Below are 15627 nucleotides of genomic sequence, written 5' to 3'. Positions count from 1 at the left end.
ACAGTAACAAAATGAAAGCTAGAGGCTAACGTACACCGGATAAGGCCTGGCCTGTCTCAAACTATAGAAAACCCAAATCCAAATCAACATCTCTCTACTCAGGCTGAGGCAGGAGATTTGCAGATTCCCACTAGAGAATCAGAGACAACTGCCAAAGTCAGTAAGGATTCTTAAATAATCCCAATTCTCTCTTTCTTGGGCCACAGATTCTCTGTGGGTTCTTTTCCAAGATGGATTTTGCTAAAAAATGGTAGGTGAGGAATTTCTCTTTTCAGCTTATACTTCTAACCCACCTGCCTGGGGAATGCTGCTGAGGCAACAGAAGTGTTGGTCAGGGGCAGCCTGGCTCCTGGGGCTCTGTGGGTACTCCACTTGAGCCTGTGCGTCATGAGTAGAACCATGCCACATCACATGGGCCCGTGTTGAGCTCTCTGTGGGAACTTGCTACTTGGCCCTCTAGGGTGTCCAGAGCATTTGACATGCTATGAAAAACAAGTGACTTCTTTTGAAAAATGTGTCAAATGACAGATCCTAAATGTGTTAGGAAAGCAGTAAGTGATAAAGGTGAATTTTATTCTCCTTCCCCATCCACATTTGAAAACTATCTCAGGACAAACCGGTCTTTTTGCTGGAAAAGAATAAAATGTCCTTTTACTGGCAAGTGTAACAATTAAAATACTCAAACAGAGAGGGAGAGCTCTTTATATTCTCTGCCTGCAATCATTTTTTCTCACACCTAATCCCACTCCTTCTGAAATGCTCTTCTCCAGCACTCCCTGCCCAAATGACAGCTTCAGGGCTAAGGCTTGCCCAACCCATTCTGGCCCAGCATGGCTCAGCTCAGCTGCCCTGGCTCTGTACCAGTCTCTTCCCACCCACTTCTATCCTGTCCAATTTATCCCATACAAACTGCCAGATTCATGTGGAGGAAGCCCTAGGTCACGCATACCAACCCTCCAAGCTCTTTCTGCAAGCCAGGACAACTCAGCCACCCCAGCCCCCTCAAGGGCTTTAGTGCCACCCCACTCCTCTATACCCCAAAGGCATTGCCTATGCTTCTGTGCCTGCCAGCCTGGCCTCATATTCCAACTTTTACCTAAACAACTTTCCTCACTGCAGTTTGCACACAGATCCCACCTTGGCTGTCCTTGTGCTGGCCTTCAGAGTACCCCTCACTATGGGCCACATTATTAGTGGTAGTGGTTTAACAATGCTCCGTGCATTATCAAAGTCTGAGTCCTTTTAAAATCAAGGGAAGGGCTGGGAAGCAGCCCAATCGCTGGCAACCTGAGCAGATCTCAGAAACAACAGCAGGGACAGTCAAGTGGCATCAAAGGTCACTGTTTCACCACTTTGAAAATCTGAACTGTGCTTTTATGATCATGTGTGTGTTATCATGATGTGGAGGCGGAGAGACAATGCCATGGCACATGTGCTGAGGTCAGAAGACAACTCCGTGAGGTGGGTTCTCCCCTTCCCACCTTTATTTAGCACCTGGGATTCCTCTCAGGTTTCAGGCTTGCACTGCAAGCACTGTCACCCTCCGGCCTCCGCTATCATTCCTCTTGATCATATCTCAGACAAGAAAGATAAAAATTTTCTTTCCAAGATCACAAAAAATACCTACTTGGGGGGACAAGGTGAGCTATAGGAACATTATCTTAAAACCCGAGATTCAAACTAAACCACATTATAAAGACTGCTCTATTGTTTTGACTTAGTTAGACGTGAGGCTTCCAGTGCCTATCAGGAATTAGTACACAGTCTAATGCCTGGGGCTGGCCCACTGGTCCACACCTTCTCAAAGTGGAGACACTAAAGCTGTCCTGCCACAGGAGACACTGAGATGGCAGAGTTGAGAGGGCTAAGTACCTAGTGACAAACACACCACACATTCTCCCCTCATAATATACAGAAGCACACAGGTGACATGCAAATAATAGTTGCAGAGCACATTCCCACAGGTAGAGGGAAGTCCAACCTCCCTCTACCTGCCCTTGAAACAAACAAAACTAGTTTAAGCTTGTAAAATACCCACACAATTCACCTTTCTCACAGTCCCTTCAGTTCAACAGTCACATCCAAATATCTGCACAAGTCACATTAACACTATGTAAAGAATTTGGGAGGCAGAAGCAAGTGGATAATCTCTCTGAGTTCAAAGCCAGCTTGATCTACAAAGTGAGTTCCAGATCCAAAGGCACGCAGTAAAACCCTATTTCAAAAGAAAGAAAAGAAAAAAAGAAAAGAAAAGCCACTATGTACATGAGTCAAAGCAATATCCCAGCACTCAGGGAGGCAGAGGCAGGTGAATCTCTGGGAATTCAAGGCCAGCCTGGTCTACAGAGTGAGTTCAAGACTAGAGAGAGAGAGAGAGAGAGAGAGAGAGAGAGAGTGTGTGTGTGTGTGTGTGTGTGTGTGTTTCAGTAGAGTTTCAGGGTGGTAAGGGTCAGGATCTTGTCTACATTACTGAGCACTCTATCTCCTAATAGTGGGCCGGGCATACAGAAAGTGTTACTGAATGTTTGTAATAGAAAAGATAAAAGGAAAGGAGCAAAGAGACCCACACAGACACAAACACAATCCATTTGCTGACTAAAATGCTAACAACTAACTCTGTCTTCTTGAGTACCCATCTGTAAAAACAGAAAACAAAACTGAACAAATCAACAAAAGCCTTGAAACTCCACCAGTAAATACTCTAGAGTCTGCACACTAGTTCCTGATCCAGCATCCTAACCCTCTTTAACAGCTACTGCTGCAGCTCCTGTGCCTCCGCAGAGAACAGCATTAGGTGCAGGGGAACCAAGTGAGAGACAGGTGGCAGGCTCAACTGTCCCCCTGTTCCTTCTACAGGGTCACACTGCCACAGTAGGAAGCTGTGGACCTGACGGTGGCATTTAGCTCTAAACTTCTGCCTGTGGGAATCCACTGTTCCACCATTGCTCAGTGTGCCCACACTGCAGACCTACCTTCTACGCACACATCTCACTAACATGGGTGGTAAGGGTGTGATTCCCACTGTAATTCCTGGCACTTAAAAGGCACCGGAGAAAAATTCATTCCTCTTCTGAACACATAAAGATCAACTGCTCATCTTACAGGCTTGGGGAAAAACATAAATGAGGAAAACCGGGATAATTCTTATTGCCCTACATTTCTGTCATGTTTTCCTTCTAGTAGGAATTTCCAGACTATGACAATGGCTTCCCTTCTTAGTTTTAGTCCCTTTTTTGTTCTTGTACATACAAGCACACAGCCCACATTTGCCTGGCATTCCAGATCCATTCACTTTCCCCCAAAACAAACTCTTGGCAAGGTGCCTACTAACAAGCTCTGCTGAGCTGACCTGGAATGAGTGGCACCCACATGCCAGAGGTGTTTCCAACATGCAGCAGCAGCAGCAGCAAGGCTGTGAGAGGTGAGGCAGGGAACCAGATGAAAGCAAAACACAGGCTATTAATGAGACTCAGGTGTGAGCGCATCACCTGTCAGCCTCTAATGGGAAGAGGTACAGAGTCAAAAAAGCCACAACAATTCACAGCAATAGTGTCCAGACTGGCTTCATAAGGAGAACAGGTGACAGCAGGGGAAGAAGCTGAGGGCCAGGAGAGCAAATCTTCTCCCAGGCCCCACACTATTAGTAACTGTCTGCTAGGATGACAAGCTTCTGTTGTTATCATATGTCATTTTAGTGACAAGGCAGCTTGTCACTAAAAAAAAATAAAAATAAAAACCTGTTAACATAAAATTTACTCCTCCTTTTCTCAAAATAGTTTTCCCCCCAAGTTCTTTTGTCCACCCGACCCCCTCAGACCTTCTTATTTTTGATAAGTCTCTGTATGTAGTCCAAGCTTGTTCTGCCTCTGCCTCCCCGATGCCGGGAGTACTATGGGCATGTATGTGCCGTCTTGTCCGGGTACAGAGCAGGTTTTGCAATGACTGTGGCGAGTGGCTAAACTGCATCTCTACCACCTCTCCAGTCTGTGGCACTTTGTGTACAGGTGCCTGCTCGTCACAGAGTCGCCCACTACAAACTGCTGTCCTGCTGTCTCACTTAGGCTAATGAAATACTAATTTCTTCATTAAAGAAAAACTATGAATAAACATAAGATAATTTCAATTTGCACACATTCTAACACCAGATTTCATCACATTAAAATGCTGTCATATTCAAATGACCTATTTTTAATAGGCCCTTCTGTTAAATATGCATAGAGATATGCAGTTCTATTCCAAAAAGGATTGCCAATATCTCAAATGGAAGGAAAGAAAAATGCTTTTATTTTTGCAAAAGATAATCATAATCCTAGTATTTTGGAGGTTGAAGCACAAAGACTGCCACAAATTCAAGGCCACTCCAGACTACATGAGTTCCAGGCCAGCCTGGGCTATAGTATGAGACTGTTTCACATGAACCAACTAACCAACCAACCAAGTGGGATGGAGATGAGAAGGTGCCCAAAGCTCAGGTCTGAGCCCAAAACAGAGATTGATAACATACTTAAAATCCTAGCACTTAGGAGGCAAGAGGATCAGAAGTTCAAGGTCATCCTTGGCTAGAAGACTGTATGTTGGAGAAGAATTTTTAAGGCTCCCTCTGAGGAAGCTGGGCATTCCGGCACCCACCTGTAAGCCCAGGTGCAACCCCAGCACCCAGGAGGCAAAGGCAGGAGTGCTGCAGCAAGTCCAGGCAGTCAGGGTTATACAGTGAAACCCTGCCTCCAACAACAAATCAGAGACCAACAATACAATTACAATAAATCAATAATACAGTTAGATGTGGACACAAAAGTCTATGCCTTTCTAAAGGTGATGGGATAACACTGATAAATTAAAGATATTAAAACTCAGGGAGTAGGCTGGGCATGGTGGCACAAGCCTTTAATCTCAGTGCTGGTGAATCTCTGTGAGCTCTAGGCCAACCTGGTCTACACAGTGAGATTCGTTGGCAAACAAGCCCCAGGCAATAGTTTCTACATGCTGCTTAAGTGTCATGCTATTGTTTTTCTGACCTTTTAACAATCCTTAGAATTATTACATTTCACAAAGCACATACATGATGTTTTATTTTCCAATTCAAATTTCTGAGTAACACAAAGCAATCCTCAAATCCCTAATTATGCAGCAGCCTTTCAGATAAGCAATTCCTTATCCTACAAGAAATGAAGGCCCAGGGATGGGTAGTGACCAGCCTGGGGTTTCACTGTGTACTTTTTAAAAATCATTACATTCATTAATTTCCCTGCAGGAGGGCACACTCCGTGTGGTGGTGCAGCTGCGGAAATCAGAGGAAAGCCTGGGAGTGAGTGTCCTTCCGGTGTTGCAGGACCCGTCAGGCTTAGAGGTGAGCTCTTCCACGTTTCCTCTTTCTCTTTCAGGGTGTGTGTGTGTTTCTTTGTTTGTTCAAAACAGGGTCTCTCTAGGTGAGGTTCTTTCTGTGTAACCCTGGCTGGCTGGACTTCAACTCACAGAGCTCCCCCTGCCTCTGCATTCCAAGTGCTGAGATTAAAGCATGTGCCATCACATTTGGCCTTCTCTTTCAGGTTGTTGAAAGTGTCTTGCTACATAGGCCCAACTAGTCTTGAACGCAAAGCAATCCTCATGCCTCAGCCTTCTGAGTATGGTATTCTTGTTGTTGTTTTGTTTTGTTTTTTGAGACAGGGTTTCTCTGTGTAGCCCTAGCTGTCCTGGAACTAGCACTGTAGACTAGGATGGCTTCGAGCTCACAGAGATCCATCTGCCTCTGCCTCCCTGAGTGTTGGGATTATTAAAGGAGTATGCCACCATTCTCAGCTAGCTAGACTTTCTATCACTGGGAACTCTAGATTTAGCGCTAAAGCATATACGTATATGTTCTTAAAAACATAAATACAACCTGCAGCAGTCTAGAAATGTTACCTATCTCTGTGTGTGTGTGTGTGTGTGTGTGTGTGTGTATGTATGTACATATGTATGTTTTCAGGGCTGACCATTGGTACTGGATAATCAATTGGTGTGCTCCTCCCCAAAGGAGACTTTCTCCTGCTCTCAGCACGCCTCAGCTGCCTGCAGTTACTGGTGCAGGTCTATTGGTGGCCTTGTTTAGCTCATGTTCAGACAGCCACTTTGGTGAGAACTTATGGGTGTAGCTTCTAACGTTCCTAGGAAACAACCTCACAGCAAACTCCCTGTTCCCCTGGCTCTACACTCTTCCCACCGGCTCTCCTGCAATGACCTCTGAGCCTCAGGTTCAGGAGCTGTGTTGTAAATGTGTCTATTGAGAATGGGCTCTACAACTCTGCATTTTCATTAGTTACAGATCTCCATCTGTTGCAAAGACAAGTTTCCTTGCTCCAGGGTGAGGACTACACTTAGCAGGCTAGACCCTAGAGAAGGTTGTGCAGGATCTGGTTAGCTCCTGCCTTTTAAAAAAAAAAAAATCATGTCTGAGTATGCTGCAAGGCACACAGAGACTGGGCACGGCAGTGCCATGAGGTTTGGTTTAATCCAGTGCTCAGAAAGGAGAGGCAGATGACCGCTCTGAGTTCAAGGCCAGCCTGGTCTAAATACTGAATTCTAGTCTAGTCAAAGCTACATAGTAAGACCCTGTCTCAAAGATAAATAAGTAACACAAATGTACATGTGTAGTTTTAGATTAAATGATGGTATTTTTGGACTTAGTATATTACTGTGTTGTCAAAGTGGAAGCAAGAGGCTAGTAAGGAAAGGCCACTGAATATACTGCACATATTAATGGAGAGCAGCTAGAAAAATAAGTGGCCAAAAATACTCAATTTTGAATCTGTAATTCATCACCTGATCCAGCCAGGCCTCAACAGAAGACAGATGTTCCTCTACACAGTGTGAAGCAGGAGAGCTGTGGGATCTGCTATCTAAAGCCCCACAACATCACCTCATCACTGGTACTACTCCCTGGGCACTTGTGATGTTCATCATTTGTCTTGTAGAGCTTATCTCCTCAACTACTCTAATTTGGGGGAGGGGGCATGACTCCCTTTACAGGCCAACTCGGTAGCAGCCACTCTGACATTTCTGTTTCCCTACCACATTAACTTTATTAGGCCTGGCTACAGTCCTAGTAACCCAACAGTGGACAGAGCAAACTGCAGGCTTCAAGAACTGAATCATTGAAAGTGGCGTCAGCACAACTTTCAACTAGCACAACTCAAGTTGCCCTCTGATCTCCACACATAACCCTCCCCAAATAAATACACTGGGAAAGAAAAATTATTTACAAAAAAGAAGATACTAACTCTATTTCAAAACGTTTCTAGCATCACACATCTTCCATTTTATTCTACTCTGTGGCACCTATACAATGACTCTTGACTGACCTCACAGCTGCCTTAGTTTGTGTAAACTAAACCCTACCAACGTTCACACAGCAACAAAATTCGCAATGACTCATTTCTCAGAACTGATTCCTGCCATTAAACAACTTAAAAGCAAGTTGTGGGGGTTGGGGACACAGCCCAGCAGTTAAGAGCATTTGATGCTTTTGCAGAGGACCTAGGTTGGGTTCCCAGCAAACACATGGTAGCTCACAACCAGCTGGAAGCCCTGTTCCAGAGGAATTGGACACGATCTTCAGGCATGCACATGGTGCACAAACACATATGCAGACAGTTATATGTGACATAAAAATACTTTTTTAAAAAAGTGTATCAGGTCCTAGCATAGGGTCGCAGAAAAAGTATGTGCTTTGATAAATAGTAAAGCTGACCACAGAGCAGAGCTTCCTGTCAGCTCAGCCAAATGCGTGAGTGGGGATGGCTATGACCACCAAGGATCCCAGGTTCACACTGACAAGGGCCATTTGAGTCTTCTTCATGCTGCAACAGCCAAGGTGTCACTGGGCTTCCCCATATGCACAATATGTAAATAAGGTTATAGAAGTCTGACATCACCCAGGCAACAGACAAAGAGGCACGGGTTGATCCCTGGGACAGTGTATGGGGGCCAGTGTACTCCTCCCTGGCTACAGAGGCAAGTGATCCCAAAGGACTCTTTTGGAGTCCAACTGTTCTGGATTTACTTCATGATTTTTTTTTCTTCTAATACTGATATAAACTATGAACCCAAATCTTCAAAGAGCTAAACTGAACATTTATCATTAAAAAAAAAATGGGGAGAGGGCACTGGAGAGATGGTTCAGCCGTTAAGAGTACTTACTGGCTGCTCAATTTCTAGCACCAATGACAGCTCACAAGTGTCTGCAACTCCAGTTCTAGGGGATCCAACACTCTCAGGCATATATGCAGGCAAAACACCAATGCACGCAAAGTAAAATAAACAAATCGTTCTAAAAGTTTTGTTTTCTTTTGTTGCTGTTGGTTGGTTGGTTTTGGTTTGGTGGATATTCCTGGGAAGCCTGTTCTTTCCTGAAGAAAAATGGAGAAGGAAGGAGTAGATCTGGAGGAGAGGGGAGGAGGATGAGGAGAATTGGGAGCAATGGAGGGAAGGGAAACTTCAGTCAGGATGTACTGAAAACAACAAAAAATTAAAAACCTTTTTTCTTCTTCTTGTATTTGGTGGTACCTAAGGCTGAATCCAGGCCTTCACATGCTACCACTGAGCTGTGGCCCCACATTAACCTTACTCTCCTACAGGCTTTAAAAAAGCCAACCAAGCCAGGTGGCGGCAGTGGAACACGTACATCCTTAGTCCCAGCACTCGGAGGGCAGATCTCTGTGGGTTCAAAGCCAGTCTCATCTACGGAGCAAGTTTCAGGACAGTCAGAACTGCACAGAGAAACCCTGTCTTGAAAAAACAAAAAGGAAGGAAAGGGGAAAAGGGAAAGGGAAAAAGGGAAAGGGAAAGGAAAAAGGAAAGGAAAGGAAGGACGGACAGACGGGCCAAACCCTAACAAACCAGAATAGCCGAGTTTCATCCTACAACTACTTTTTTTTAATTTATTTATTTATACATATGAGCACTCTATTTGTATGTATGCCTTCATGACAGGAGAGGGCATCAGATCCCATTGTAGATGGTTGTGAGCCACCACGTGGTTGCTAGGAATTGAACTCGGGACCTCTAAAGAGCAGACAGTGCTCTTAATCACTGAGCCATCTCCCCAGCCCCCTACAACTACTTTTAAACACTTTCGCATTGAGAAGTTAAAAAGGCGGATGTCTGAAAGGGAGATGGTGGGCTGAGCAGAGGGTGGCATGTTACTGTGGACTCCAGGGAGACAGTGCTGCGTAGATGTAGATGAGCAGACCAAACCATCTTGAAATGACAAGGAAGCTCCATAGGTTGATTCAGCAGTGTGCACCCAAAACCCCAACTGTCAGGAGGGTGTCACAAGTTCAGTAACTGCCTAGAAAGCAGAGAGAGCTTTCTTTCTTTTTTTTTTTGGGGGGGGGGGCACACAAACTCCACACTGAGGGCTCACATCAACCAAAATCCAAGTGTGAATACGTGCCATGGCTCAGGTAACAGAGTAGCTGTCTAGCGTGAACCAGGTATGGTAGCCCACACCTATAATCCCAGCACTCAGGGAGCAGAATCAGAAGTTTAGAGCTATCCCTGGCTACATATGTGACTTTACGGCCAACCAAAGCTACATGCTAGAAAAAGGAGTCAGAGGAAAGTACTCAGGAAGCTGAGCCGGAACAGGACTTGCAAATAAATAAAAAAATTAACATTTGCTCTCAAGATACAGCAATTCAACAAAAGAAATCAACTGCAACCAATCGAACAACCATTCCTCACTGAGGATAGCAGAGCTCCGATTCTGTTCACTGCAAACGTGGTACACAGAGAGACCTCTCGCTTTCATGCTCATTCATTCCCTCCCTCCTCCTCTCCCTCCCTCACTGTAGACTACAACAGGAGGAAGCAAGCCTAGGCTACATTGAGCCCTAGCTCAGAAAACAAACAAATCAAGCATTCATTTCTCAGTATCCTCGCCTTTTATTGTGATTTTCTTGTTGCTACATCAGACACCAACAACTAGTTGTTAGAACCTACACGTGTACTGTTTATAATACACAGTAAAGTAAAGACATATAGAAGCTTGGCAAAACTCATGAAGTCTAGGTCTGCACATGGCATTCGCTTGGGTAGGTGTGTTCTGACCATAGCCTGTCTTCATTAGCAGACAGCAGAGTAGGCAGAAGCAAGTTATTTGCCTTTTGACATTCAAGCTGCCTATGCTCTGATCAATTATGGCCAGAGCCTGCTCCCACAGCTCTCGACAGCCTTCTGGAGCTCTACACTTCCACAATTCAGGCACATGTTCACTAATAAGATTCTGGCAGAGCTGGACATGGTGGCACACGCCTGTAATCCCAGCACTCAGGGAGGCAGAGGCAGGAGGATCTCTGTGAGTTCAAGGACAGCCTGGTCTACAAAGTGAGTCCAGAATAGCCACGGCTACACAAAGAAACCCTGTCTTGAAAACCAGAAAGAAAAAAAAAATAAGATTCTGTATGCAAATATAAGAAGGATGGCAGAAATATGTTCCTCTTTTTTCCTTCTTTTTTCTTTTATTATGTTTTTTTGAGACAGGGTCTTACCATGTAGCTCTGTTATTGTGGAACTCACCATGTAGGGCCTCAAACTCACAGGCCTCTGCCTCCTCAGCTCTGGGCTTTTAAACGTGTGCACCACTATGACCTGCTGCATAACTATGCAAAGCTGAGCAGCTGAGCTTGTGGATGGAGCATGCAGATGCTTCCAGCAAAGGCTACACAGCCTACTACCGAGAAGGCGGTCTTTACAGTGGGCTGGGAGGCCTGACCTGTCCCTTACACAGGGTACTGCAACAGATTAGCTTTCAATGTGAAGACATAACAATGTCCTCTGTTTCTCCTGTTGTGAACAGCAAGTCTGAGTGTTTGTGCTGTTTTCACAAACTTCTGAGCCCTTACACCATTTGGATGATGATGAAAGCAAAGGAGGACAAAGTAAGCCGGGACTTCATCAGTGCACATCCAACACAGAAAGGCGCTAGAAGACTGGCATCCGCACACTACCGCGTTCTAGAAGCCACATGCCTTGACTGCCAGACACACGGCTGTGCCTGACTCCCTGGCAAACATTATCCACACACTTTTAAACAAACGAACTGATCGGCTCCTCCAAGGGAATTCAGATGCATTCTCTGCACAGACCCTAACCTGAGGAAACTTCAAAACTGAACAATACTCCGTATTTCAGAGTTGCCATTCCAGTGACATCCAACAGTACACACTGGAGAGTGAGTAACAGAGGCGGCACAGATATCTACTCCATTCTGTCCTGTGAGCTTGGGCAAGCTACCTGCCTTCCAAATCACAACTGCACAAAACAAAAAAAGTGAAGTAAAGTGCCAGTGTAGCAGATGCAGCCTGCAGCCAGGGCGGGGGTGTGCAGGACTTAGATACTGTAAAAGGACGAGAAGCCTAGCATGAAGTGAGTACTATGTAGGTGTTAGCAAGTAGGGATTGACAATCCTTTAACCCAAATGGCCCAGGTTTGACGTTTTCAGAGACTATTAGTCGAGCACCCCCAACCCAAATATCCAAAATCTGAAATACTCCAAAATGTGACAGTTCTTGACATTACTGTTTTGAAGCATGTTCAAATTTTTTAAAATCCAGGTACGGCAGGCCATGCCCAGAAGCTCCAAACCTATATACCATTCTAAGGAAATAACGCAGATCTGGATTTGTTAATGCTTTCAACCAAGAACTACAGTGTAGTCAGCATAGAAACAAACATTTGATCCCTTACATTTTAAAAATATTGCCAATTTGGTTGCCCATTGGAAAATGTGTACGTAATAAAAATGTGGGATTTGAAATTAAAAAGCAGACAATCAGAGTAAGCAAAATTGCTTTTTTCAGCCAGTTATGATTTACTGAAGTTAATATAGTATAATTTTTAAATACATAAAGTAAATTCAAAAGTCAGATCTGTATCATACACAAATTTCCCTATCAATGAAAATGCAAATTAATTTATGAGCAAAAAATATATTCCCATGTGTGCCTTTGTCTACCTACCTACCCTCCAGGAGGTCCTAAGAAAGTCTAGCCTTAATTCCATGACCCACCTCACCTGACAGCAGATGACAAGGCCCCGATTTCTGGTTTGTTTGTTTCAAACATGGTCTCATGTAGTCAGGCTGGTCTTACTATGTGGCTGAGAATGACCCTGAACTTCAGATCCTTATCTCTACCTCCCAAGTGTTGGGATTACGATGTACCACCATATTCTGGAGGAAAGACTGCTGAAGAGTATCACCAGACAGGCCTCAGTGGGTTTCCTACCTAGTCTACTAACAGCCCCACGCCTAACACAATACAGTCTCCACAGACTCAAAGGAGCCAGATACAGAGGTGTATACATGTACAGGCCCAGCTGCTTGGAGGATGAAATGACAGGATCACTGAGTCCACAAGGTCAAGAGCAATCTGGAAAACAGGGAAAGTGAAATCCAGGCAGGCAGGCCATGTCAGGAAGTCCAGCACTAGGGAAACTGAAACAGAAGAACGAGAAGGACCAGGGCAACCTAGGCTACACAGTAAGACTCTGTCTTGAAAAACTACAAATGAGTGTCTTGCCTAGTGATCACAACATTCAAGAGGCTAAGGTAGAAGGGTAACTGGGGATTAAAGGCCAGCTTGGGCTACATATTAAATTCCTCAACCAGGTGGGCTACAGAGCGAGACACTATCTCAAAAAGAGCAGCAGCTACAACAAAAATCAAAAAGCATAACAATAATATGTACAGATGGCAAAAAAAAAACAAAAAACAAAAAACAAGCAAACCCCAAATCCCAAAGGACAGGGTTCAGAAAGCAGGAGAGCATCTGGACAACTGAACACATGCAGGTTTACAGGAGAACAAGAGCTTGCCCGTGGGTGGGGCGGGTGCTACATCCCAGCTCCACTGACACAAAAGCCCCTGGGCTTAGCCCTCCTCCAGACTTTGCCCTGTGTACCTCCTCCATTGGCTTACTTCTATCCTTTAAAATACCTTTTGCAGGGCCAGTGAGGCAACTCAGCAGGGAACGGCACTTGCTGCCAAGCCTGACAACCTGAGTTCAAATCCCAGACACATGGTGGAGAGAAGTGACCCACAAGTGATCTGACCTCCACATGCTTCTTAGGGCACGTAAACACCAAACAATACCAAACAAATACATGTAAATAATAAAGAGGACTTTTTAATCCTTTAAAAATGATTGGCAAACAGGGCATGGTGGCACATGCCTTTGCTCCCACCACTCAGGAAGGCAGACGCAGGCGGATCTCTGTGGGTTCGCAGCCCAGGCTGGTCTACAAAGGAAGTCCAGGGTAGCCACGGCTACACAGGGAAGCCCTGTTTCGAAAAACAAAAACAAACAAAAGGATGGGCAAATGTTGAGTACCTTCAGGGTTTTCCTAAATTCTGTGAACCACTTTGAGAATAAACCCAACCTAGGGGAGAGTTACAGAAATCTCGCCCTGCAGCCAGTCCATCCAAAGTTCCGACTGACTTGCAACTGTGTCTTAAGTGGGTAAGTCATAAAGGGCTGAGCCTTCAACCCTTGGAAGAGCTGACGCTAGCTCCACTTAGATGGCATGAAAACAACTAGACTTACGGACATCTAGCAGCTCTGTGTCCACTCCTGCAGAACTGCTTCTTGATAGAAGAACATACTTTTGCAGTTACAGAAGTCTTCTGCATTGACTACTATGGTGTGAGAACAAGAAAGACATAGTGTTTCTAAGCACAGCAGCCTGTTGTGATGTCGTATATGTGCAAATGCAGCATCTTACTTCCGAATGTTGACACACACTAAGTAAATGAGTATTAAGAAAAGGAGTCTCACTTCTTATTCTGCAGGAAAACACCAAATGGCGGATGATGCAGGTACAGGATGACGCTGGAGAGCCCAGAGATCCTGGGGGCCCAAGGTTAGGAGGCCGAAGCTGTGGTCATCGAGGTAAGCTGAAGACAAGGAGTGGATCCCCGTCACCAAGCTGGGCCGCCTGGTTAAGGACATGAAGATCAAGTCCTTGGCAATCTACCTGTTCTCTCTGCCCATTAAGAAATCCTAAATTATCGACTTTTTCCTGAGCGCATCCCTAGAGGATGAGGTTCTAACGATCATGTCAGTGCAGAAGCAAACATGAGCTAGCCAGGGGAGCAGGTTCAAGGCTTTTGTCACTATTGGGGACTACAACGGTCAGGTTGGTTTTAGTGTTAAGTGATCCAAGGAGGTAGCCACTGCCATCCGAGGGGCCATCATCTTGGCCAAGCTTTCCATCATCTGTGTGGTGAGGCTACTGGGGAACAAGATTGGCAAGGCCCACACTGTCCATGCAAGGTGACAGGCCACTGTGGCTCTGTTTTGGTGCATCTCATCCCTGCCTCTAGAGGCACTATCTCTGCTCCTGTGCCCAAGAAGCTACTGATGATGGCCAGTATTGATGACTGCTACACATCAGCCAGGGGCTGCACTGCCACCCTGGGCAACTTTGCCAACGCCACCCTTGATGCCATCTCCAAGACCTGCAGTTACCTGACTCCCGACCTCTGGAAAGAGTCTGTGTTCACCAAGTCTCCTTATCAGGAATTCACTGACCATCTTGTGAAAACCCACACCAGAGCCTCTGTTCAGAGGACCCAGGCTCCAGCTATGGCTACCACATAAAGGTTTTTATACAAGAAAAATAAAGTGAATTAAGTGTAAAAATAAAAAGAAAAAAGAAAAGCTATATGGGAAGTCTGGTGCACAGACCTGGAATCTAGCTAACCAATAGCCTCCAGCAGAAGGACTGCTAGTTAAAGGCCTCCATGGCCTACTCTGAGTTGAAGGACATTCTATGCAACTTAGTAAGACCCTGTCTTAACATAAAAAGTAAAGAGTGTTAGGGATGTAGCTCAGCAGTAGAGGGCTTGTCTGGCAGCATACACAAGGACCTTAAGTTCAACCTCCAGTACACACAACACACACACACACACACACACACACACTCGGTAGGCTACTGCAGGAAGAAGTCAATCTGTGTGTGAAGAAGCTGGAAGTTGTAGTTACAGAAAAATATATAACGTGAGTATTATAATGTTTTTTTTACATGAGCATGTAACAGCCACGGTCACACCCATCGGGAGCAAAAGCTTATATGAAAAGCGGTATGTTGTGCTAGAACCAATTCAAGACTGAGAAGTAACAGAACTTGGTGAAGTCTCATGCTGGCACTTACCAGGTGCAGCACTATTAAAAATATCATACATTCCCCCAGATTCTCCTTCTCTTTTCCACCTAAAGAAGTAGTGAACCCTGCAAAGCGCTACGAGGTGCTCTAACACAAGACATACGAAATCCTTTACCGCAGTGACTAGCCAAAGGAGGCATTTGATAAATGGGAACTAGAAAACGTACAAATTAGGCAGTGGATACTAATACAAACAAATTAAATAGCCAATGAGGAAGCAGTCATGGCGTCCATGCCTGTAATACTGGCACTCAGAGGGCTGCCATTAGCCCAAGCCAACACGGACTATCCAAGCCGAGCTGGGTCACAGCGTGCGCCCCTCTCTTTAAAAAGATACACAGATAATCAAGTTTTACTGAGACTGTGTGGAGAGCTCTGGACTAAATCTTGTAAGACTTAGACTACTCCCTCAGAAAATGAGGCCCC

General features: G+C 45.1%; 1 protein-coding gene and 1 pseudogene across 9 annotated transcripts in view; one reads left to right on the top strand and one right to left on the bottom strand.

Annotated features, from left to right (window-relative positions):
- Wdr20 (WD repeat domain 20) overlaps positions 1–15627 on the bottom strand; it is a 67686-nt gene that overhangs the window by 33285 nt on the left and 18774 nt on the right. The window lies entirely within an intron of this gene.
- On the top strand, positions 13969–14636 carry LOC110553233 (small ribosomal subunit protein uS5-like; annotated as a pseudogene).

Source organism: Meriones unguiculatus, chromosome 7 (assembly GCF_030254825.1).
Source record: "Meriones unguiculatus strain TT.TT164.6M chromosome 7, Bangor_MerUng_6.1, whole genome shotgun sequence".
NCBI classification, from domain to species: Eukaryota; Metazoa; Chordata; class Mammalia; order Rodentia; family Muridae; genus Meriones; species Meriones unguiculatus.
Note: the sequence above shows the minus strand (reverse complement) of the source record. Positions and strands in the feature narration are given on the sequence as shown.